This window comes from Notechis scutatus, chromosome 6, assembly GCF_049901735.1.
Source record: "Notechis scutatus isolate UNSWTSFEM ecotype Mainland chromosome 6, rNotScu1.2, whole genome shotgun sequence".
In the NCBI taxonomy this organism is placed as follows: Eukaryota; Metazoa; Chordata; class Lepidosauria; order Squamata; family Elapidae; genus Notechis; species Notechis scutatus.
In genome coordinates this window covers 83135572-83160862 of record NC_142014.1, presented here as the reverse complement: position 1 = coordinate 83160862, position 25291 = coordinate 83135572, and the positions used below count along the sequence as shown (strand labels likewise).

Here is a 25291-nt window from a genome sequence, read left to right as displayed (position 1 = left end):
GCTCCTCCTCCTCTTCATCCTCCTCCTTTTCCTCCTCCTCTTCCTCCTCCTGCTCCTCCTCCTCTTCCTCCTCCTCCTTTTCATCCTCTTCCTCCACCTCCTCTTCTTCCTGCTCCTCCTCCTCTTCCTCCTCCTCCTCTTCATCCTCTTCCTCCTCCTCCTCTTCCTCCTCCTCCTCCTCCTCCTCCTCCTCCTCCCCCTGCAAACCCTATTTCCCTCTAACACTGATGAGGTTCCCTAGTTGGGTCCTGAAATGTCTGCAAGAAAACGACCAAGCGCAGAAAGCACCAAGGCCTCCCCAGTCCTCCCCCTCCCCTGCAAATCTCATTCTCTTCTAGCACTGATGATGTTCCCTAGTTGGGTCATTTGCAAGAAAACCACCATGGTTAGAGAGCACTGAGGACCTCACAGTCCTCCTCCTCCTCCCCACTCTACAAATCCCACTCCTTCTCTTCCTCCTCCTCCTCCTCTGTAAACCCCACTTCCTTCTAGCACTGATGATGTTCCCTAGTTGGGTCATGAAACATTTGCAAGAAAACTACCATGCTCAGAGGACACCATGGAGCCCACAATTCAACCCTGAGCTCCCCTCTTCTATTAATACCCTCTTTGTCCACTTCCCAACGGTTGGCACTAAAAGGGCACTTCGCTGCCATGATGGCTGTGTTTCTTCTACGCCTCCACAAAGAAAAAACTAAGGATGGCTTCGCTTAATGGTTGATACTTTTGCTTAACCATTGCAGCTTTACAATCACCCGTTTTAATTGATGAAGTTGAGCACGATCCCATGGAGACCCGTGTTACAACAACCGGCACGCCTTACGACCAAAGTTGTGGGCCCAGTTATGGTTGTAAATCAAGGCCTATCTGTAGGAAAATGGCTGCTGAATTCTCAGAGCAACAGGATGTTCTACTAGCACCCTAGTGGCTCCCTAGTGACAGAATTGAATTGAAAGGAGCCCTTTATCTGGCCGGGTGTGATTAAACGCCCCGGAATTTGCCTTCGGAACGGAAGCGCTCAGTGTTACATGCAAAGCAATAGAATAATTAACCATTATTTTGTAATTAATAATTATAGAATTAATTGCAAACTGGAGCAAACGTGTCAATCACAAAGCCTACGGTTATGTGAAATGCAGCTTTGGGGGCTACATCTCAAGGACCAGTGAGGATGGAAACTAATTAATACCTTTGCTTTATTAGTAAAGATATTAATACTAATGATGTTAATTAATACAATTAACACCCCACATCTCCGCATTGAATACATTGTGCTACTGACCAGAGATAATAGAGATCATCCAGTCCGCAAGCTTATCGGCTGCATTCACACATGCTCAGCCTGTTCCTTTTTCCTGGTTCCCACAATGCCTTGAACCACAAGCTTTGAACCAGAAAACCAGCTAAATTTGTGCAACAAGCTAGGTTACCTCAAAGGTAACTGAGATTTGGTCACCATACTGTAAAAAAGATGTTGTGACTCTAGAAAAAGTGCAGAGAAAAGCAACCAGGATGATTTAGGGGACTGGAGGCTAAAACCTACGATAAACAGTTGCAGGAACTGGGCCTGGCTAATCTAGGGAAGAGAAGGACCAGGGGAGACAGGATAGCAGCCTTCCAATATTTGAGGGGCTGCCCCAGAGAGGAGGAGGGGGTCAAGCTATTTTCTAAAGCACCTTTGAAGGCCAGACAAGGAATAATGGATGGAAACTGAACAAGGAGAGATTCAACCTCGAAATAAGGAGAAACTTTCTGACAGTGAGAACAATCTACCCATGGAACAGAAGTTGCCCTCGGAAGTTGTGGGAGCTTCATCTCTGGAGGCTTTCAAGAAGAGCCTGGACTGCCATTGGTCAGAAATGGTGTAGACTCAGTCCCCTGCTTGAGCAGGGGGTGGACTAGATGACCTCCAAGGCCTCTCTTCCAATTCCCTTAATCTGTATAGATTAACACAAAATGGCTTAGCATGTCACGAAGGTCCCTGGAGATTAATGGACCCGATTAAACCTAATCTGGGCAACTGGCCATCTGTTTTGGGGGCTCCCGACCCGACTTTTCCTGCCCCACCCGGGCCATAGCGATCCTTGTGCCCCACCACCCCAGGCGCATGCCCCCCAACCGTTATTCCTTAGGGCCAGCCCCTCCCCTTCGGCCGCAGGGGTTGGGCGGACAAGGGACCTGTTGCCCTCCCTGTCCAAGCAGCGCTAAGCCCCCCCCCGTCCTGGGCACTCATCCTGCCAGAGGACGACTCTGCTGATCCGTTAAAGAGGCGTCTTCTCTGTCTAAGCGGGCAGGCGGTTGATGCGTCTTTGAGTGGAACAGGGAGGCGAGATCCCTTTGGAGGAATCTCCGTGATGCAGACGAGCCCTTCTGGAATGGCGGAGGAAAGCAGGCAGGGGGGATTGTCCTCTGGGCCTTTAAACACCTTGCCCAACCGCAGAGGGCTTGCTCCGGACTGGAGGGGAGGCAGGCTAGAGGTGTGGAGGCAACATCTCAGCAGACTGGCCCTCAAACCAGAGGCTGACCAGGAGAGCTTGTAGGATGTGACAATCCTTGGCAGCTTCTCCATCCTTCCTGACGGAAATGGTTGTTCTCGCGAGCTTGGCGGGAGGCGCTCAAAACGGATGTCGGACTGTAGGAAGTTGGCCCCCATCCCTCTCCTAGAAAAATGGAACGTCCTAGGAAATATTAAAAAGGCAGAATATTTCCCCGAAGAAGAGAAGCAGAAACTCAGAGAGGCAGAAACTCAGCCCCTCCCCGACCTTTGCTAATGGACCATGACTCTGGCCTGGGCCAGTCTATTCTACATAACAAAGATCTACTCCAGGTAGAGCCATAATAGGAATTGCCCAAAGCCTTTTTCATGACATCATCATTCAGCAAAGGCTCAACCAAGCCTTGGACTCAGGACAGCCTACAGAGTTGCCCCTGCATGGCCCCCTGGGAGCCTGACAACCAATCAGAACACAAACTCAAATTCAAATCCTAACCGAGGGTATAAAACCCAGGGTCCTCTCAGCCCCTCAGCTCTTTTCCCTTCTTTTCCTTCACGCAACATCTTGAAGCATGGGATCCTCCTTCCTTTTTCCTTCAGAGCTCCAAGCCACGTGGTCCTGCTGTCCAACCATTAAAGCATCTTTCCAAACAGCCTCCATGTTTCCAGTGTCTTCCCTCCCCTTGGAACCGAACCCAGAAGGATATTTCTTCCAATGGGATGTAGCTCTCGGATGACGGTTTTCACACCTTCCGATGTGTCCCAGCATCAATTCCTTATTCTGGAGCATTTCGCACCTTGCTGTCCTTCCCAGAACGGGATTCATCATTCTGAAACTGTAGGTCACCGGGAGCTATCTCCACCCATGCCTGTCTCGGAGAGAAGGCCGAGCTGAGGGCCTCGGGGCTGGGAGGTGCAGCCCAGGTGGCCTCCTTCAGCCCGAACCTTGAGGAGAAGGACAAGGTTGCCCCCCACAAGTCTATCCTGCCCATTATATCTCAGGGCCCATGGGGCTCTGCCAATTGCAATCTTCTTCCCTTCCAGCCTGGAGTTGCACTCTTCCAGCGAACCTCTGGGGATCCTTCAAAGGCCCTTCAACCCCGAAGAGCTTGGACACCTGGCTGTCCATTCCAAAACTGGTGGGGTCACGGTGGGAAACCTGAGACCACCCTCCACTTGGAAAGAGGATGGGACTGAGGTGGTGCAGTGGTGAGACTGTAACACGGCAGCCCCCCCCCCTCCTTCTGCTGACTGTGGCGGCTGCTGCCTGCACCGCTTGGCATTCACCCTCCCCCCCCCCCCCCCCCCCCCCCCCCCCCCCCCCCCCCCCCCCCCCCCCCCCCCCCCCCCCCCCCCCCCCCCCCCCCCCGGGCGGGGGGGGTTCGATTCTCACCAGGCTGAAGGTTGACTCCGCCTTCCATCCTTCCGAGGTCGGTAAAATGAGGACCCAGATGGTTGGGAGCAAGAGGCTGCCTCCGTGAACCGCTTAGAGGGCTGGAAAGGGCCGTGAGGCAGGATATACGTCTAAGGGCTGTTGCTATGGAGCTGAGGGTGTCCAACCCCAGGTGGCCTCCTTCAGCCTGAACCCCGAGGAGCAATCTCTCTCAATGGAGCAGACCGAGAACCTTTTTGGGAGTGGAAATGGTGCAGAAAGGACCAGAGGGTTGGGGACAACTTCTGGCAGGTCTTCAGGGAAGAAAAAACACAGGCCAGGCCATTCGTACCAGATACCTCAGTCTTGCAAAACCACCCCAGACTCCCAGGCAGCTACTCAGTCTATGGGAAGAGTGCTGCACTGAACGTCAGAATGCCCCGTGGAAGAGCGTTTCAGTGACTCTGGCTCTCTTCTGACTTGCTCTCCTTTTCTGGAGCCTCCGTTTGGGACCTGGGTGGGCTGGACTTTGGACTTCCCTGGTGGTCTAACCCTTTTGAAATGGATCCTTGGGCTGGATAACCCTCATCGTCAGGGTTCCGGCGATTGCCCTAATTAAATCATGAGCTTTGAGCCAAGCTCCAAAAGAATCCAAAAGATTTATTAGGAGCAACATGCCGGCATTAACCTAAATGAAGCCAACTCTGGGATAGGTAATTCACAGTCGCCTGTGGCCCTGTTTCCCCCCTCCCCCCTGGGTGTGTCATCAATCAGATTCTCCAACAAAGCATGTTCTGGGTGTCATCAATCACGTTCTCCAATGAAAGATTTTCAAGGGAAGAAGATCCGGTAGCCTAGGTATACCCTCTTTAAGATAAGTGTGGAATGTACTTCTGCTTTTAAACTGCTGTACTGCTCCTTCAGATTCCCCGCCCCTTGTTTATGGCAACTCAAAAAAAGGCATAGGAATGTTTTACGAGTTGACGCTAATCTTGCTATTCCCAGTCCTGAATCCACAGCTGGGAAGACACAGTTGATCCTCAAGTGAGGAAGACCCCCATCGATGTAAAAAACAGGAGCTGACAGAGCCACCCAGGGGAGGTGGGTGTCATAGAAATGTAGTAAGTAAGTAAGTAAGTAAAAAGGAGGGGTCTAAATTATATCTCAGCAGGCCGAAAGGTTGCGTTGTCGTTGTTCTTGCAAGAACCAAACAGGTTCCTCCGATCAAGTTGACCAGTGAGACGTTCACGAGAGATCGAAGGATTTCCTCCCACGGTCCAGTCCAGACCGTATCCTGTGGAATCCAATTTCCCAGGAAGCAAGGAAGGTCCCCGCCAGGATCCACTTTCAAAGAGGATCTGATTTATGGAAGGAAATGGTTGCAATGGCTTGATTTACAACCACGTTACACACCAGTGTATTTATGTTTAGGCCGTTCTCAGTGGAGAAGAAAAACCTTCCTGGGGGGACAACCGAGATAAGCCTCTCACTTCCCCGATGACGGAGAACCGAACCGAAGTGGAGAACCGGGATTTCTGGTGGCTTCGCAGACGGGCTCGCCAAGGGCGTTTGGCAGGCGAAACCGTCATTTCAGCTCGTGGTGCCTCCGGGGGACTGGGGAGGTTCTGGAAAGTTCACCGAGAGGGCGGAAACTCGGAGGTCCTTGCTGCACAGGCACCCAATTCAACAGGGCTTGGGGTATTGTGACGAAGAGCTGGCCGAAGAGGCAGAAAGGGGTTCCCACGGGACCTGTTTCCGCCCTTCCGTTTTCTCGACACCGCTGCATGTGTGGGGTTGGCGACCTTTCTCCCCCTTGACGGATTTCCCAAAGATTTTTCACTGGAGTTGAGTGGCAGGCTTACTGATGGGCTTTGGCACAACGGTTGGTCTCAACTGCCGATACTCTGCACACATGTACAGGAACCCCCAAGATGGCTCACCCTGCTCAGAGGACCCCCAAGGAGGGAGGGAGGGAGGGAGGGAGGGAGGGAGGGAGATAGATAGATAGATAGATAGATAGATAGATAGATAGATAGATAGATAGATGATAGATGGATAGATAGATAGATAGATAGATAGATAGATAGATAGATAGATAGATGGATGATGGATGATAGATAGATAGATAGATGGATGATGGATGATAGATGATAGATAGATAGATAGATAGATAGATAGAGATGGATGATAGATAGATAGATAGATAGATAGATAGATAGATAGATGATGGATGATGATAGATAGATAGATAGATAGATAGATAGATGGATGATGGATGATGGATGATAGATAGATAGATAGATGGATGATGGATGATAGATGATAGATAGATAGATAGATAGATAGATAGATAGATAGATGATAGATAGATAGATAGATAGATAGATAGATAGATAGATAGATAGATAGATAGATAGATAGATAGATAAATAGATAGATAGATAGATAGATAGATAGATAGATAGATAGATGGATGATGGATGATAGATGATAGATAGATAGATAGATAGATAGATAGATAGATAGATAGATAGATAGATAGATAGATAGATGATGGATGATAGATAGATAGATAGATAGATAGATAGATAGATAGATAGATAGATGATGTATAGATGATAGATAGATAGATAGATAGATAGATAGATAGATAGATAGATAGATAGATAGATAGATAGATGATAGATATATAAGAGAAGAAATAGATGATAAGAAAGATAAGAAAGAAAGATAAATAGATAGATGATAGATAGATAGAAGAAAGATAAGAAGAAAGAAAGAAAGAAAGAAAGAAAGAAAGAAAGAAAGAAAGAAAGAAAGAAAGAAAGAAAGAAAGAAAGAAAGAAAGAAAGAAAGAAAGAAAGAAAAGGCTTGGACAGGCACTCATCAGAAAGTGCTGCGGCCCCTTGTAGCAGACCTGGGAGAACTTGAAGGAAGGAAAAAGAAGGGAAAGGGAAGGGGAAGGGAAGGGAGGGAGGATAGCAGGAAGGAAGGGCGAAGAGGGAGAGAGGGAAGGACAAAAGAGGGAGGGAAGAAGAAAAGAAGGCAGGAAGGAAGGGGAAAAGGGAGAGGAAGGAAGGAGTCAGAGGAGAAAGAGAAGGAGGGAGAGACCTTCCTCCCTGGGGCCAGGAGGCGCCCCCTCCCCTCCAAGGAGGGGCCGGAGGGGCAGGCGGTCCGTCTTCCCGCCTCCTCCAGGCCTGGCTGTCTCCGCTGAGCCCCTCAGGGTCAGCCTCCCTCTCTCCCCCCCCCCCCCCAGATGGGGAGGAACCCTGTGTGGCCCTTGGGCCCTTCTTTGTGCTGTGTGCTTCTGGGGACCTTTGGATCAGAACAGAGCTAGAAGGGACCTTGGAGGCTATGTAGTCCAACCCCGGGCTCAGGCAGGAGACCCTACACATTTTGAGACAAGTGTCCAGTCTCTTCTTGAAACCCTCCAGGGATGGAGCACCCAGAACTCCTGGTGGCAGGCTGTTCCCCTGGCTAATTGTCTTCCCTGTTAGGAAAGTCCCTCCTTAGTTCCAGGTTGAATCTCTCCTGGTTCAGTTCCCATCCCTTCTTGTCCCGCCTTCAAATGCCTTGGAGAATAGCTTGACCCCCTCCCTCCCTCCCTCCCTCCCCTCCCCTCCTCCTCCCTCCCCCCCCCCCCCTCCTTTGGGGCAGCCCCTCCAATACGGGAAGGCGGCTATCACAAGGAAGGGGGAATTTCCTGACCGGGAGAACAATGAACGGCTGGAACGAGCTGCCTTCCAAAGCTGTGAAGGCCTCCCAGAGCCGGAAGCTTTTCAGACAAGGTGGGAGCCCTGAAATGAGGCAGGGTCTCCAGGGAGAGCAGAGGGTGGGACTACAAGACCTCGGAGGTCCCCTTCCAGCTGGGTTATTCGGTAGCGGATCTGTCAATCACCCTCCTGGCCCTTCTTTCCTCTGGACCGGCTTCATCAGAGGGATAAACACCAGCCGAATAAACATCCGGAAATGCCACACTCGGTGTGTGTGCGTGTGTCAGTGTGTGTGTGTGTGTGTGTGTGTGTGTGAGTCCCCCACCACTTTCGTTTCCACCAGAGAGAGACAGCCAAGGCCCCCCCTGTAAATCGGCCCACTGCCCTCCCTTGCCCTTCAATGCTGCCGCCCTCCCTGGACGCAGAGCCGAGGCAGAAGGACGAGAGCCCGTCGCCCTGTGTGCCCCCTCCCCAGATGCTGGCCGAGCCAGGCAGAGACCCCCAGGCCAGATTGTTGGGGGCTTCGGCCTCTGTTCCAGGGCCTCCTGGGACCCCCTCTGAGCGGAGCCTCTTCCTGCCCCCTGGAAACAAGGCCGGCCAGCCTGGCCACAGACGGTTTTCCGGACATTCTTTGGGAGCGTCTATAAAAAGGCCGAAAACTCCGGGCCGGAAGCGCCAGCTGTTCTCAGCCCGGCCGGCTCTTCCCAAGGGAAAGGGCTGCTGCCCTGGCGCCTTCGGGCTGGGTACGGCCCTCCCAATGCCACCCAGCCCAGAGGGAGGGCAGGAAGCCGAAAAAGGGAGCCCCCCCCCCCCAAGCCAGGTGCCCGCTGCCCCCTCCCCTCCTCTTCCTCTGGGGCTGAGGCTGCCCAAATAAAAGCTGGCTTCCTTTCACATCAGCTCATTTAGTGACCATTTGTAGTTACGACAGAGCTGAAAAAAGGGACTTTTTTCTCACACTTACGACCATTGCCACATCCCCCCAGGGATGCCTGGTTAAAACTGGCAGGCAGCTCCTATTTACGAGGGGGCCCCAGGGGGTCACGAGGTCCCCTTTTGGGACCTTCTGACCAGCAAAGTCAAAGGGGGTGGAGCCAGATTCGCTTAACGCCCGTGCGACTCGCTTATCCACGGCAGTGGTTCGCTTAGCAACGGTGGCAAGAAAGGCCGTCAAAAGGGTCCAAGCAGCGAGCCGGCATCTCACTTAGCAACGGAACTTTGGGGCTCGATGGTGGTTGCACATCGAAGACAGCCTGTGTTGTTTTTGGGCCTCGGTGTCGGCCACCTCGCCCTGAACGCTGACCCTGCTGGGTAGGACAATCACAATAAACGATAACGCAGGTTTCGCTCTCCAGCTGAGGTTGAGGGGGCCTGGGGGGGTGTCCTGCTTCGCCCCGAGTTGGCCCGGTTAATAGGCGCCAGGACAAACCTCCATATCCTCAGAATAAGAAAGGCCTTTCCTCCGTCTTTGTCAGAAGCGGTGCAGGGTTTCCTGCCTAGGCAGGGGGTTGGACTAGAAGACCTCCAAGGTCCCTTCCAACCCTGTTATTCTATTCTATTCTATTCTATTCTATTCTATTCTATTCTATTCTATTCTGTTCTGTTCTGTTCTGTTCTGTTCTGTTCTGTTCTGTTCTGTTCTGTTCTGTTCTGTTCTATCCTATCCTGTTCTGTTCTATTATATTCTTTCTATTTTCTATTCTATCCTTATACTTTCCTTATTCTATTCTATTCTATTCTATTCTGTTCTGTTCTGTTCTGTTCTATCCTATCCTATCCTATCCTATCCTATCCTGTTCTATTCTATTATATTCTTTCTATTTTCTATTCTATCCTTATACTTTCCTTATTCTATTCTATTCTATTCTATTCTATTCTGTTCTGTTCTGTTCTGTTCTGTTCTGTTCTATTCTATCCTATCCTATCCTGTCCTGTTCTATTCTATTCTATTCTATTATATTCTTTCTATTTTCTATTCTATCCTTATACTTTCCCTATTCTATTCTATTCTATTCTATTCTATTCTATTCTATTCTATTCTATTCTATTCTATTCTATTCTTCTATTCTATTCTCTATTCTCTATTCTCTATTCTCTATTCTATTCTCTATTCTCTATTCTCTATTCTCTATTCTATTCTATTCTATTCTATTCTATTCTATTCTATTCTCTATTCTCTATTCTATTCTATTCTATTCTATTCTATTCTATTCTATTCTTCTATTCTATTCTCTATTCTCTATTCTCTATTCTCTATTCTATTCTCTATTCTCTATTCTCTATTCTCTATTCTATTCTATTCTATTCTATTCTATTCTATTCTCTATTCTCTATTCTATTCTATTCTATTCTATTCTATTCTATTCTCTTCGGGCCACGCCAGAACCGTGGCCCCTCCAAAAGACTGCAGGGGCTGCGGCAGGAGGTGAGGGTCATTCCTGGGTGGGCCAAGGGCGCCTCACTTCCACCAATGGAGACGCCACTCCGGGGGGTCAAGCGGTTGAGTTGTGGCTCACCGGACCCCCCTTGTGGCTGCTGAGAGGGGCAGCCTTGGGCCAGGGAGGCAACGGGAGGGGGGCTTTCTTCCAAGCCAGCCACCCTCCCCCAAGGAGGAGGGGACGGATTCCGAAGAGACGCGCGTCCCTCCATCACAATGGCTGCCGTCACATCTCTGGAACTTTCCGTAGGAGGTGAAACGAGCTCTCCCTCTGTGTGTGTGTGTGTGTGTGTTGTGTGGAAGGGGGGGCGAGTAGGCATACACCACAGTGCCAAAGCTGACTCATGTCAGTAACCATCGAGGAGCAGGGGTGGAGCCCCACTGGGACTCTTATCCCCACAGAATGGATTTAATTCTTTTCATTAATTAAATTTACATGTTCTCCATTTCGTTATCCAAATGGCGGCTGACAGGATCATGGCAGCACAAATAAAATAAAAAAAGCATTAAAATTGACTACAACTAAATAAAGACTGAAAACCGAGAGCACAAAACGGTACGAGGGAGGTAGTCTTTGGTCTTTCGCTCCAAAAGAATATAGAATGAATTGGAAGGGACCTTGGAGGTCTTCTAGTCCAACCCCCATTTTAGACATGGGCTATCCAGTATCTTCTTAAAAGACTCCGATAATGGAGCGCCCGCGATTTCTGGTGGCAGGCTGTTCCCCTGGTTAATTGTCCTCACTGTTAGGAAATCTCTCCTTAGTCCTAGGTGGCTTCTCTCCTTGGTTAGATCCCATCCATTTGTTTCTTGTCCTGCCCTCAGAAAAGGTTGATCCCCCTCTTCTTTGGGGCAGCCCCTCAAATATGGGAAGACTTCCATCGTAGCCCTTCTGTTCATTCATCTACACATACCCAATTCCTGCAACTGTGCCCAAATTCATTCCGGAATGGCTGTCCATCCTAAACTAGAATCCTGTTTAAAATCTAGCTCTCCCAAAGGAATCCCAACCACACCCACCAACTGGTTTCCGCAAACCATCCATTTCTGAACCCCCGAAGTATCTCCCCGAAACCCAAACCCAACTCCTGTCTCTTTCGCGCTGGGCACCACAGAGCGATTTCCATAGGTCCCTTGTCTCTCTCCATCCCAGCCAAGCTTGGTCCAACCTGAGCAGCTCAGCAAGGAGTTCCCAAGGCTGCTGGATAGACTGACAGACCCTGAAGTATCTGGGAAGGACGAAGACGGAGGGGCAACTAGCAAAAGGGGCCTGCCTAAGTGCCCCATCCTGCCTCCCGTCCCTGTCCTATTGTCCCCATTTATTCATACCTATTTCCTGTATTCTTACTCATGTTTATACTTATATCTATTATCTTGTAAGTGATTGGCAAATAAAATAAATAAATAAAATAAAAGAATGAAGGAAAGAAAAAAGGAAGGGGGAGGAAGAAAAACAGGGAAGGGGAAGGAAGGAAGGAAAGAAGGAAAAGGGAGGGAGGGAGGGGAGGAGGAAGGAAGGAAGGAAGGAGGAAGGAAGGGGGAAGGAAGGAGAACAGGGAAGGGGAAGGAGGAAGGAAGAAGGAAGGAGAGAAAAGGGAGGAGGAGGGAGGAAAGGAAAAGGAAAGGAAAGGAAAGGGAAGGAAGGGAACAGGGAAGGGGAAGGAGGGAAGGAAAGAAGGAAGGAGAGAAAGGAAGGGAGGGAGGGAGGGTCCTAGGAAAGAAGGAAGGGAGGAAGGGGGAAGAAGGAAATCAATCAGGGAAGGGAAGGAGGAAGGAAAGAAGGAAGGAGAGAAAAGGAAGGGAGGGAAGGAAGGAAAGAAGGAAGGGGGAAGGAAGGAGAACAGGGAAGGAGAAGGAAGGAAGGAGAGAAAAGAATGGAGGGAGGAGAGAAAAGAAGGGAGGGAGCAGGAGGAAAGGAAAGGAAAGAAGGAAAGGAAAGGAAAGGAAAGGAAAGGAAAGGAAAGGAAAGGGAGAGAATACGCATTCCTAAGAGGTCTGTAAGGGCCGTGCATAAGTGCCCAATCGTGCCTCCCGTCCCTGTCCTATTGTCCCCATCTATTCATACCTATTTCCTGTATTCTTACTCATGTTTATACTTATATCTATTACCTTGTAAGTGATTGATAAATCAAATCAAATAAATAAATAAATCAATAAAAAGTATCCGGGGAGGATCAAGGGATTCCCAGGAATCCAGCCTTGGTCTCCAGAAACCAGGAGGCCAACTCCAGCAAGACCCAAAGCCAAAGGGGGCCTGGGGAAGCAAGACCACAATCCCCCCACCCTGTTATTTTTTCACCCTATTCTGACGTGGATAAAATGGGTCACCAGAGCAGGGGGTCTCCAACCCTGAGCAAAGCTGGCTGAGGAATTCTGGGAGTTGAAGTCCCCAAGTCTTAAAGCGGCCAAGGTTGGAGACCCCTGACTTAGATGACCCTTCTGGTCTCTTCCAACTCTATCATTCCTGGCTGGCTGGGGAATTCTGGGAGTTGAAGTCCCCGAGTCTTAAAGCGGCCAAGGTTGGAGACCCCTGACTTAGATGACCCTTCTGGTCTCTTCCAACCTATCATTCCTGGCTGGCTGGGAATTCTGGGGTTGAAGTCCCAGTCTTAAAGCGCCAAGGTTGGAGACCCCTGACTTAGATGACCCTTCTGGTCTCTTCCAACTCTATCATTCCTGGCTGGCTGGGAATTCTGGGAGTTGAAGTCCCGAGTCTTAAGCGGGGTTGAGACCCTGTTAGATGACCCTTCTGGTCTCTTCCAACTCTATCATTCCTGGCTGGCTGGGGAATTCTGGGAGTTGAAGTCCCGAGTCTTAGCGGCCACGGTTGGAGACCCCTCCTGCAGAGGCCTGTCTTCCTCCCCCCGTGGCATCTGGTTTCCTCTCCTTCCCGCTAGAGCAGTGCGTTTCTCAACCTTGGCCGCTTCAAGAGGGGTGGGCTTCAACTCCCAGAAGTCCCCAGCCAGCTAAAGTCACAGGGTTTTTTCTCTCAGCTGGCACAGGAGTTGGCATGACCCCCTCCCGGAAGACTCCACCCCAACCCATCCCCTAGCAGAGGATGTTCTTCCTAAATCTATATGCCCAGAAACAGAAACTGTTCATACAACAGGTTCCCCCCCCCCAAGGGTGCCAAAAAAGAAGGAACATGGGTTTTTCTGCCCCCGGGCACATGCCCTGCCAGCTGTCCTGCCCCCCCCCCCACAGCTTCCCTGTCAATGCCAACTGTGGGCAGCTGAAGGTGCCCCAGATCCAGCTCCCCCTGAGAGCTGTGCGGAGGGCACCGGTGGCAGGACTCCAAGTGCCAGGCAGGAAGGCTTGAAATGTGGCCAAAGAGCCACTGGGCAGAGGTGGCAGACTACATTTCCCAGGAGGCATCGGTCGGTCCGTCAGAGCCCATTCTTCCTGCCTAGGAGCTTGGTGCCCACTCTTCCGTCCAGGTTGGCAGTGCCCCCACATCTTCAGACTGTGCGGGCGGCAACTGTGCCCGAGGTGGGGGTCTTTCTCCAGACCCCACCCCGAGCGGATTACGCCAGCAGCAGGTGAGAGAGTCAATCCTGGCACGCTTGCCACAGGCTGCCCCTGCTTTGCCCACGCCAGTTTGGACGCACCGCTGCCGGCATAGGCGTGGGTTGCTGCCCCTCTTGGCTGCTCCCCCCCCCGCAGTGGCTCCATTGCTCTGCCGACAGCAAAAGCACGGAAGTAGCAGAATCGGAAGGGGGACCTCAGAGGTCTTCTAGTCCAACCCCCTCCCCCTGCTCAGGCAGGAGACCCTACCCCATTCTGGACCAATGGCTGTCTCGATGCTTAATGCTTCATTAGCATCCATGAATTATGCTTCATGCTTGGAATGGACCAAGGCACCAGAGCTAGGGGGGGATTGGCAAAGTAAATTTGGAACAAGGGCGTAGAGTAGAAGAAGAGAGTTTGAAGGGACCTCAGAGGTCTTCTAGTCCAACCCCCCCTGCTCAGGCAGGAGACCCTATCCCATTCTGGACCAATGGCTGCCCAGCCTTCCTACACAGCGCGGAGGAATTCATTCAACCGGATACTTAACGCTTGCAACGCCCCAGAGCTAGAACTGGGTGGGATTCGCCCAAGTCAACTTCGCACGCGGAAGGTAGAATCCCAGGGTCGGAAAGGACCCCGAAGGCCTTCTAGTCCACCCCCCACCCCACCCCAGCCGGCCCCACGGGAGACCCTCTCCCATCCCGGACCAGCGGCTTGGGCGCCCACCCAGCCCGCCTGCCGGGGCTGCCCAGCCCGAGCGCTCCGCCGCGCCGCGCTTACCTTGGCGGGGTCCCGGCCGCCCGGAGGGGGGCTCGGGGACGGGGGGAAGGGGGCGTCCGGGCGCTGGTCGAGGGGCGAGAGGCGCGAGCTCCGTTCCCTGCTGCAAACTCAGCCCCCTCGGCAGCCGGGAGTTCCCAGCGTCGCCATGGCAATGAGGGCGGGCGAGGAGGGGGCGGCGAGGAAGGGCAGCCGGAAAAGTTGCCCGCCGGAGTTGGGGAGGGGGGAAGAGCTGCGGGGAGGGCGGGATGGCAGCCTCTCCGCCCGCTGCCCCCCAGCATCCCCTTCCCTTGGACCCCCCTCCAGCCCTTTTGGGGTTCTCTCGGCCCCCTCTGCGCCCCCAAGCCCCCCAGACTTCTCCCACTAGCTTCAGCCAAGCGGCTGTGGGGAGTATGGGAGTTGGAGTTGCTGGGGACCAGCTGAGAAAATGAACAGGCTGCATGGGGGGGGGATGCCAAACCTTCTGGGGCACAGCCAGGGGTGCATCGGGCACCCTCTGCCCCCCACGCCTCTCCCTCAAGACTGGGGGGGTTTGCTATGGAAACGGGAGAGCCTTTGCCAGCCCTGTAAGGATGCTGTGCGTCTCTTGGGGAGGGGGAGTTGGGCTGCTGGAGGAGGGGGCTCTCCAAACTTGGCCCCTTTAAGAGTGGTGGACTTCCACTCCCAGAATCCCCCAGCCTGGGAAATCCTGGGAGCGGAAGTCCGCCAGTCTTAAAGGGGCCACGTCTGGAGCGCCCTGTGCTGGAGCCAGGCTTGGGGGGGAACCCCGCCCAGAGCTGCAGGAGGAGGAAGCCCCCGCTGACTCCCAGAGTAAGAGCGCCGTAAAAGCGAGGACTTGGTCCTAAGTCGCTTTTTCAGTGCCATCGTAACTTCGAGCACTTGCTAAAGGAACGGCTGTAAGTCAAGGACTAGCTGCCCTTTTTTCCCAACTGAAAGGCCAGCAGGAACAGTGACCGAGAGCTCCGTGGCCGGGCCAGAGAATCCACTTGGGCTCCTTCCTCAGATCCCGATTATAAAACAAAAACGGAGTGAGCGGAAGAAATGAGGCTGAAATCATGAAACCCAGTCCCCCCGAGGAGGGGGCTCTTCTGGCCCAACAGAGACCCTTCCCCACTCCTGACCCAACGGCCACCACCACCCCCACGGCCGACGGCTCTTGTGCGTGAAAACGTGAAAGGATCTGGCCTGGGAGTTCCCTGTCCCTCCCGCCTCCTGCCTGGTACCAAACACCCCTGAAGGTCACAGCCATGCAGAAAGGGGGGTGGGGTGGGTGGGGGGCTTATGAGGAGGATTATGGTCAGGCGAAGCAACGGCAGTGGAGGATTACGGATAATTCAGTCAACAAACCCCAATAGTCATCCTGTCACAAGCCATTCAAGGTTACATTAGGAAAGGTTCCACAGCAGTTGGAAGACCAAAGGAGGAATCTAGACACCCTACAAGAGGATCCAATAACAAGGGTTGAGGCCTCCAGAAGAGCCAGAACCAAAATTTGGTATCTCCCTTGACACATGAAGTGGTAAAGGAGGAGGAAAGGGGGAGGAGGAGGAGGAGGAGGAGGAGAAGAAGAAGAAAGGAGGAGGGGGAGAAAGGAGGGGGAGGAGGAGGAGGAGGAGGAGGAGAAAGGAGGGGAGGAGGAGAAGGTGGAGGAGGAGATGAAGAAAGGAGGAGGAGGAGAAGAAGAAAGAAGGGAGAGGAGGAGGAGGAGAAGAAGAAAGGAGGAGGAAACGAAGGGAGAGGAGGAGGAGGAGGAGAAGAAAGGAGGAGGAAATGAAGGAGGAGGAGGAGAAGAAGAAAGAGAAGGGAGAGGGAGGAGGAGAAGAAGAAGAAAGGAGGAGGAAATGAAGGAGGAGGAGGAGGGGAAGAAAGAAGGGAGAGGAGGAGGAGGGGGAGGAGGAGGAGGAGGAAATGGAGGAAGAAAAGGAGAAGAAGAAAGAAGGGAGAGAAGGGAGAGGAGGGGAGGAGGAGAAGAAGAAGAAAGGAGGAGGAAATGAAGGAGGAGGAGGAGGAGGAGAAAGAGAAGGGAGAGGAGGAGGAGGAATCTACTATTCCATGGTGAGTATGGAGACATTTTGAAAGGTTGAACAAGCTGGGAAACGGAGCCAAAGTCCCCCAGAATCCAGGAAGAGCAGGGCTAACGCTGCCCGTCTCTCTCCCAGGACCATCGGCCATCGGCACGAACAAAAGATTGTGGGAACCCTCAAGTCAATCCCAGGAGACGCTGAGCAAAGGCCCCGTGGGGGATCTCATTTCTCCTGGAAAAGGACAGGACAGCACAAACATTCTCCAGAATGCCAATTATTTTCCTTGGCTCCGTGAAGTTTCTTTGCTTTGATCTCCCTCCAGGACAGGCGGTCCTCGGACCATCTGGCTTCATTTGGAGGGGGGGCAGCTTGGATGAGGAGGCAAAGAGTACAAACAACACCCCCCCACACACACTCCCAAGACCAAAATCTACGCTGAAGCCTGGATGCTGGCACCAAGAAACCTGCACAGAGGTTATGAGGAAGGCTGCGGAGACCTCAGTGAATTGGTCGCCTGCCTTTGGGCGAATTGATGGATGAGCTTTAGAGGTCTCTGCGGAGGCTTTAGGGCGTCATCTGTGGAATGCATGGTTGGAAGGCATTGACAAACCACTCCAAATATATTTATTTCTTTTTCATTGACTATTTCAGGATGGCTGAAGGATCTGAGTGGGAGAGAGAGCGAGGCTGTTTTATGACTTCCACCAATATCAGAAGGGCTAATGCTTCTCATCATATCTGAGTCAGAAGCCAAGTTTTACACCCTTGGCAGGAAAAATCAAAGGTTTAAGTGCAGTTTAGGTGAGGCCTGGCTCAAAATCAATAACAGCAAGAGGGACCTTGGAGTCCTAGTGCAGGGGTCCTCAACCACCGGGCCGCGGACCGGTCCCGGTCCGTGGAGCACTCTGTACCGGGCCGCAAAGAAAAAAAAATTTTAAAAAATGGCAGCTTTCTTCCCTTCGGTGAATGCTGCTGGGATCGGGATCAAGGACACAAATGAGAAGAAGGGGAGGGAGGAAGCAACCGAAGCCTGTGTCCTGCTCTCTGGCTCAGCAGCTTCGGTTTCCTCCCGCCTCGTTCCTCTCTCAGTCGCTCTCTCGCTGCTCCACCAGCCCAGGAGGAAACTGCTTCAAAGAAGCCAGGGGGTGGTGGTGGTGGTGGTGGCTTTTCCTGTCGCCGCAGCTCCTCCGAAGCGCCCGTTTACCCCCACCCCACCCCGCCGCGCGTTCAATTCAGTGCCCGTTCTGCCTGCCTGCCTGCCTGTCTGGTTGTTTGGGAGCAGCTTCGGCTGAGAATAATAACTATTCGCCTCTTTTTATCAGCCGAAGCTGCTCCGAAACGAAGGCAGGCAGGCAGGCAGGCAGAATGGAGCACTGGATTGAACTGCGCGGCGGGCGGGGTGGGGGTAAACGGGCGCTTCGGAGGAGCTGCGGCGACAGGAAAAGCCACCCCGCCCGGCTTCTTTGAAGCAGTTTCTTCCTGGGCTGGTGGAGCAGCGAGAGAGCGACTGAGAGAGGAACGAGGCAGACACCTGAGGGAGGGAGGGAGACACCTGAGGGATGGGGCTGAGGGAGGCAGGGCCGAGGCGCTCCCTGAACTTGGTGGTTTGCTGGCAGACGTTTTATTACCCGACTAGGAAACAACATCAGATGTTACCTAGTCAGGTAATTAAACGTCTGCAAGCAAACCACCAAACTCGGATTCTCCCCCACCCCGTCCTTGAAAAAGTGTGCTTGAAACTGGTCCCTGGTACAAAAAAGGTTGGGGACCACTGTCCTAGTGGACAACCCCTTAAACGTGAGCCAGCCAAAAAAGCCAATACAATCCTTGGTTGTATAAACAGAGGCAGAGAATCAAAAGCAAGTGGAGTATTCGCACCGCTTTATAAAGCCTTAGTAAGGCCGCGCCTGGAATAATGCAACCAATTTTGGTCACCACATTAGAAAAAAAAGGATGTTGAGACTTTGGAAAAAAGTGCAGAGAAGAGCAGATAAGATGATCAAAGGCCTGGAGACCGAAACATTGACAAACAGTTGCAGGAACTGGGCCTGGCTAGTTTAATGACAAGAAGGACTGGGGAGGCATAGTCACAGTCTTCCGGTATCTCAGGGGCTGCCCCAAAGAAGAGGGAGTCAAGCTATTCTCCAAAGTATCTGAAGGCAGGACAAGAAGCAACGGATGGAAACTAACCAAGGAGAGAGGCAACCTGCAATGAAGGAGGAATTTCCTAATCGGGAGTAATAACCAGTGGAACAGCTCGTCACCAGAAATGGTGGAGGCTCCATCACTGGAGGCTTATAAGAAGAGACTGGACAGCCATTTATCTGGGATGCTTTAGGGCAGGGCTGTCCAACCTTGGCCCCTTGAAGCCTGGCGGACTTCAACTCCCAGAATTCCCCAGCCAGCTTTGCTGGCTGGGAATTCTGGGAGTTGAAGTCCGCCAGGCTTCAAGGGGCCAAGGTTGGACAGCCCTGCTTTAGGGTCTCCTGCTTGAGCAGGGGGTTGGACTAGAAGACCTCCAAGATCCCTTCCAACTCTATTCTGATTGATTGATTGATTGATCGAGCCTCAAATTTATCCGCTACATCACAGCTTCAAATATGTTTCATAAATATAAACAGCCACCGGCCTCCGACGTGTTCTGGGAGCAGCTTCCAATCTGAGGATGTACAAGTATTATTTCGAGACTGCATTCCTGTCAACTGGCACCTTCCCAAAGACAAGCGTTGGTGGCTTCATGCAGGCCCAGATGGTCGCAGAAAGGAAGGAGAAGCACACTTGCCACCTGTTCCCCGATGGACTTCCTGCTTCACCTTCGCAAGCTTAAGAAAACCCTCCATGAAACGGTTTCCTTTCTTAGGTCTTCCTCTTTACAAATGAATGCAAGGGAATAGCAACTTCCACCCACCTTCCGTCGCTGCTCCGAGACTTTCTCAACCTTTGAGATGAAGAACTTTTCATCCAAGCTTGAGATGGCAGAAAACGTGACCGGCCTCAGTGATTCCCGTGGCCTCTCCTGCCTCTGTTCCACCACTGGGATCCCCTGATGCCACCCCTTCCAAACCCAGATTTCATGCACCTTGAGGTGGCCCTGGGGTGGACCCCATGTTTCCCCGAAAATAAAACCCTGTCCAAAAAAAAGGCACCAGGTCTTATTTTCGGGGGATGTCCTCCACTGACTAAGCTCGATTGCATGCATCACCCCCAGCCTCCTTTTCACTGTCTGAGGCCTTCAGGAACTTCTTCTTCTGCGGCCGGCAAGGCTTTCCTGAGGCCCCTGCAGCCTTCAGGATCGATCCAGAGCTTTGTTCTCAGCTACTACAGAGGCCTTCAGGAAAGCCTGGCCAGCCTTGCCGGCTGCAGAAGAAATGGGCCGGCCAGGCAGGTGTCGGGGTGTGCGAGGCCTGGCTACACCTGTCCAAAGGTAAGTAGTAGGGCAGCTCCACCCCCTCAATCCCCACCCTAGCTTAATTTTTACCCATCCACTCTGGAGTGGGCAGGATCTCCAGGGCTATCAGGAAAGGAAAATCTATCCTTTCGCCCAGGTTTCTCCTAAGACTTGGCTGGTATCTGCTCCTCTCTGATGTCCAACTGGTGGTTCTCCTGTCCTTTCATCTTGTCTTCTCCAGCTTGGTGGTTTTCTGGCAGACGTTTCATGACCCAACTAGGTAACATTATCAGTTTTGGAAGGGAGTGAGGTTTGTAGAGGAGGAGGAGGAGGAGAAAGAGGAGGCGGAGGGGGAGGAGAACGGTGACTGCAGAGTAACTGATGTTCTTTCTCTAAGCTTGGTGGTTTTCTTGCAGGCGTTTCATGACCCAACTAGGTAACATCATCGGTGCTACAAGGGAAGGCATTTGTCCTCTGTTTCTACACAGGGGCCTTGCGCTGTCACTGGCCTGTCAATAAACAAGCATTAAGCAAGGCTCCGATGAAGGAACTACCACCTCAGACCAACCATCAACAATAATCAACAACCCAATCAAGGAACGACCAAAAACAACCCCACCAACACTGACGGGGCAGCCACTTGTATATAACCCGAGAGCAAATCCCACTCCTTTCGAGCACTGATGATGTTTCCTATTTTGGTCATGAAACGTCTGCAAGGAAACCACCCAGTTGAGAGAGCACCAAGGACTCCACAGTTGGCCCTGAGCTCCAAACATTCCTTTCTACTCTTCTCCAAGTTTAGTAGATGCTTCTCTTCCCTTTTTCTTTCCTTTTTGGTTGTATTTCCTGGGCTCGGCCAGGCTCCAGGATACCTTAAAATGTGGTGCAGGGAATTGGCCGACAAATGCAGAAGGGACTCTACCATGTCCTGGATGGTGGACCTTCAAGATGTCTGGTGATCCACCAACTTTGGAATGAGTTGCAATTTCCAAAGACCCCGAGATTCCTTTCCCTTGTGTCAGTCCTAAGGGAAGATTCCTCCCGGTGCTGCGTTTCTCTTCACCTTCTCCTCCCTAGTGGCCACCTTACAGTATAACCAGAGGTTGGAAGGGACATCAGAGGACGTCTAGTCCAACCCACAGCTCAAGCAGGAGACCCAGACAAGTGATTGTCCAGTCTTCACCTTACGTTTGAGCACAGAAGTCTCCAACCTGGGCAACTTTAAGCCTGGAGGACTTCAACTCCCAGAATTCCCCAGCCAGCTTTGCTGGCTGGGGAATTCTGGGAGTTGAAGTCCTCCAGGCTTAAAGTTGCCCAGGTTGGAGACCCCAGCTTTAGCACACAGTCCTCTAATCTTCTTTCTTGCTCTTTTTCTGCATTTTTCTAGAGTCCCATTATCTTTTTTTATATCATGGTGACCAAAATTTGGTACAAAATTGGAACTCTCCTTTGTTCTTCTGTTCTGATAGGAAAACGACCATCTCTCAGACCATAATTTTTACATTTTTATCTCCTTTAAGTTTCTCCTGGCTCGCCTCCACCCGTCACGTTCCTCTCCACTCCTAATTCTGTTTTCTCTGGCATTAGCTATTCTTCTCCGTTTCCTTTATGCGGCAGCCTGAGAAGCATTTACACTTAAAACCATTGATGTCCTCCCTGGTGCTCCTCCTTATTCCCACCTCCCCTTTATTGCTGTGGGGCGAGCTATTCAGATATCCTAAATGTACATTTGCAAGCATGAACGCGCCCATTTTTGGAGAGGCGAATAAGGAAACGCAAAGTATCCGTGCGCATTAATTAATGCCCATCGAGAGGGGGTGTCATGTGAAAAGGGAGGGGCCTCCTTTTCACCCAAAAGTCTCTTCTTTGTCCTTGCTGGTGCCCCACCAATGAGATAGAACTGGGTCACCCTCTCCCCCCTCTGCCAGTTGAATTTCAAGATAAGTAAAGGCATTTGCAGAGAGAGAGGGGAACTGTCCGAACCATTTTCATGGCTGAGGTGAGATAGGATTTGAATTCGGGACTCCCAGCTGCTCCCTTAAAAACTCCCCACACTTTGCTATGGTGCCTGCCGCCAATGCTGTGGCTCCTGGCAATGCGACGCCATGGGCTCCAGACCCGCCGCTTGTTGGCTTCCTGGTGAGCAGGAGACCGAGAGGATCTGATGCCGTTAGCACGGGAATCACCGTGGGAGCCGACGGAGATCCCCTCCCAACACACAGAGACTCCCTAAGGTATTACAAAAAGATGTGGAGCCTGGAGGAAGGGCAGAGAAGAGCAGCTAAGATGATTAAAGGCCTGGAGACCATAACCAGGGCTGGGATTCTACTGGTTCGCACCTATTCGCCAGAACCGGTTGTTAACATTCTAAGCAGTTCTGAGAACCGGTTGTCAGAAGAAATTACTGGCCTAATCCTGTAAGGAAGGCAGGAAGGAAACATTCTGGTGTTGCTTACAGAAACTGCCTCTCCGTTAACCTTCATAATGTTCTTGGCAGGACTAGACTTCCTGTCTCTGGAGCTTTTTCCCCTCCTTTGCTGGTACTTTGCTTGTGTGGAGTGACCATTCAAAGTTACAATGGCATTGAAAAAAGTGACTTATGACCATTTTTCACACTTACGACGGTTGCAGCATCCCCACAATCATGAGAGGCCAGGCGAGGAGATGCGTGCCTCGATGTGAGTGATGTTGAGTTGGCCACGCCCACCCAGTTACATGACCACCAAGCCACGCCCACCACCTAAGCCACGCCCACAGAACCAGTTGTTAAAAAAATGGAATCCCACCCCTGACCAGAACATGAAGAACCGTTGCAGGAATTGGGGACGATTGGCCAGTCTAGAGAAAAGAAGGACTGTGGGGACATGATAGCAGGATTCCAGTATTTGAGGGGCTGCCCCAAAAGAAGAGGGGGTCAAATTATTCTCCAGAGCCCCTGAAAGTGACAGGACAAGAAACAAGGGGTGGAAACTCATCAAGGAGAGAAGCAACCTGGAATTAAGGAGAGACTTCCTAACAATGAGAACAATTAACCAATGGAACGACTTGCCACCAGAAATTGTGGGTGCTTCATCCCTGGAGGTTTTTAAGAAGAGACAGGACAGCCACCTGTCTGAAATGGTCGAGGGTCTCCTGCCTGAGCAGAGGGTTGGACTAGAAGACCTCCAAGGTCCCTTCCAGCTCTGTTCTGATTGAAGATTCAAGGCCAGCTAGGAACCTCCTGCTCACTTTGAGGGATCCGGTCAAGGCGAATCAAGTCAACTGTGGTGGCAACTCAAGGCCAAGGCCGAGAAGAAGGAGGCGTTGCCCTCTTTGGCCCGAGGGAGCTCATAGGCAAAGGCCCGATCCTGCACTGTTGGGTGCACTAAGTGGCCCTGCGAAGGGCCTGATCCTGGGCCAGCCTAATGCCTGGTCCAGGGGCGCCAGCATCAAACCGGCCCTTCCACCACTTGGCCACCCACAAGGACCTCCTGGGAAAACCACTTGCTCAACGCCCAATCCTGGCCTCTCGACCCAACTGGGGCTTCTGTCTGGTTGATTGCAGCACTAAATCTGCCCCCAAATTTCACAGCCAGGAGTTGCAGGGCAGGCCCTGAGCAGCAGCTCCAAAGAGCCAAAACTTCCTCCTTGCCTAAGAAGCCAGGTGTCAGATGCAAACCACCAGGCCCACAGGTGAAGAAGGTTCAAAACCCCGGATTGATTGCTCAGACAGGAATCTCCTCCCGCCAATGCTTTGCCCCTGGGTTAAGACCAGATAAGGGCTCCATGGCATTCCAGGAAGTTTGGGCCCTCTGGTGACCACATAGAGATTCCACACCTGCCCTGCTTGACTCCCCCCCCGCCTTTGGCTCTCTTCTCCACCAGGGACGTCTTTGGGCCAGGGGGCCAAGGAGGATCCAGCGGCTTTGCCTTGGCTGGAAGTGGGCAAGGCCCCTGACCAGCCCAGCACAATGCTGGCCTTCAGTGGGTGGATATCCAGAGAGGCATTTCCAGCAAAGTCCCACCCTCTCCGTCGCCTGCATTCCCCCCCTGAGTGGGGCTGCGGGTCAGCATCTGTGAGCTCCAGGCCGGACCAAGGCTGGATTGCCCCACTCCCCATCCCCGGAGAAGCTCTGAGGCAGGACCTTGGCAACGCCACCCGCTTAACTCTGCCATGCCTCTCATGTCCTGCCCCCGACCCCCCCTGCTGGCCTCAGAGGGTCCCACCAGGTGCCTCCCAAGCCAGAAGCTCTGGACCCCCCAGCCAGCCGAGGTAGCCAGCCAACACCCCTCTGGGCTACACGCTCATCACTTCCGCGCACCCGGTTTGAACAGAGGAAAACACAGAGCTAAAGAGAGATTTTTATGCCCAAAGCCGCTTAACGCTCCAGCCCCAACAGGAAGCCCCTCTTCAACCCTCCCTGGCAGGATGCGGGCTGGAGGCTCAGGGACCAACTCGGCGCCTGGTTTTGCAGAGTTGCTGCAGAGTTGGGTCCCTGCGGGACGGTTTGCCCGGTTGCTCCTGATTCTGAAGCCACAACGGCAGCCCCCCACAATCCTCCCCCCCGCGGTCCCCATTGCCTAAAAGTCCCGTTTCTTACCTTGGAAGGAGGCTGGTGGCTGAACGTCTGTCTTTCCGTGCAGCTCAGGGAAGATTTGGGCCAGGAAGAGAAGGGCAGCCCCACCCTCCCTCCCCTTCCTTCCTCCAGCCTGCCAGGAAAAGGACAGCCCCCCCCCAGCTTGTGCTCTCTCTGTCACACACACACACACACACACACACACACACACAGAGACCTGCTATTTCCCTTTTCCCAACTCCAGCCGTTTTTCCACAGCTGAGAGAAAAAAAAGAGGAAAAGTTTGCCCTGGCTAGGGTGGGCTCTTGCATGCCAGGGAGAAGCTGTCCTGGGTGACGGAGTGTTCCTACAGACCCAGGTTCTCCCCATGTCTTAATGCCCAAACCCGACAAACCACATCCGTAGGCCGGGGCACCCTGGGAAGGGCCGTGTGGGCAGCCAGAGGTCCTTGGGCTCCCCCGCTTTGATCTGCAGGCGGTATCTTTTTTGGAAACAAGCCTGGTTGGTTGTAAAGCAGCCTGAGCCTCCCAGAATTGGGGGGTTTGTAGCAAGGACTGAGTTAACGCAGAGGGAGCCCCCCACCCCCCCCCCCCAAGCCAGGGACCCTTCGGTCATGGGAGACAAGGAGGCTGGAAACCGCAAGGCTTGGCAAGAAAATCAGGCATGACAATGCGCTGGAGGGATATATTTATGCCCGCTTCTTAAGGAAGGGGAGGGGGAGAAACGGACCCCAGCATCACTCTGGAAAAATCTGCTCCAGCCCCCTCTGACCCTTCTTGGTGCGTTAGCCCCCTCCTCACTTTTCTTTCAGAAAGCAATCCTAGGTAGGCGAAGGATCCCTTTGCTAAGCAGCTGGTTCACCTAGCTGGGCACCCACGTGTGCGTTTGGCCTCAGATTAAAATAATAATATTAATAATTGCAATAGCAACAGTGCTTAGACTTAGATATATTGTTTCCCTGTGCTTTTACAGCCCTCTCTGAGTGGTTTACAGAGTCAGCCTGTTGTCCTCAACAATCTGGAT

General features: G+C 52.3%; 1 protein-coding gene across 1 annotated transcript in view; it reads right to left on the bottom strand.

Moving 5' to 3' along the window:
• The window catches only part of SHANK3 (SH3 and multiple ankyrin repeat domains 3), a 264751-nt gene extending 240406 nt beyond the window's left edge, over nucleotides 1-24345 (bottom strand). The window contains exon 1 of the mRNA XM_087969020.1: nucleotides 24293-24345. The gene's annotated coding sequence lies outside the window, so the exon portion shown is untranslated. The remainder of the gene's footprint in view (nucleotides 1-24292) is intronic.
• Nucleotides 24346-25291: the final 946 nt, after the last annotated feature.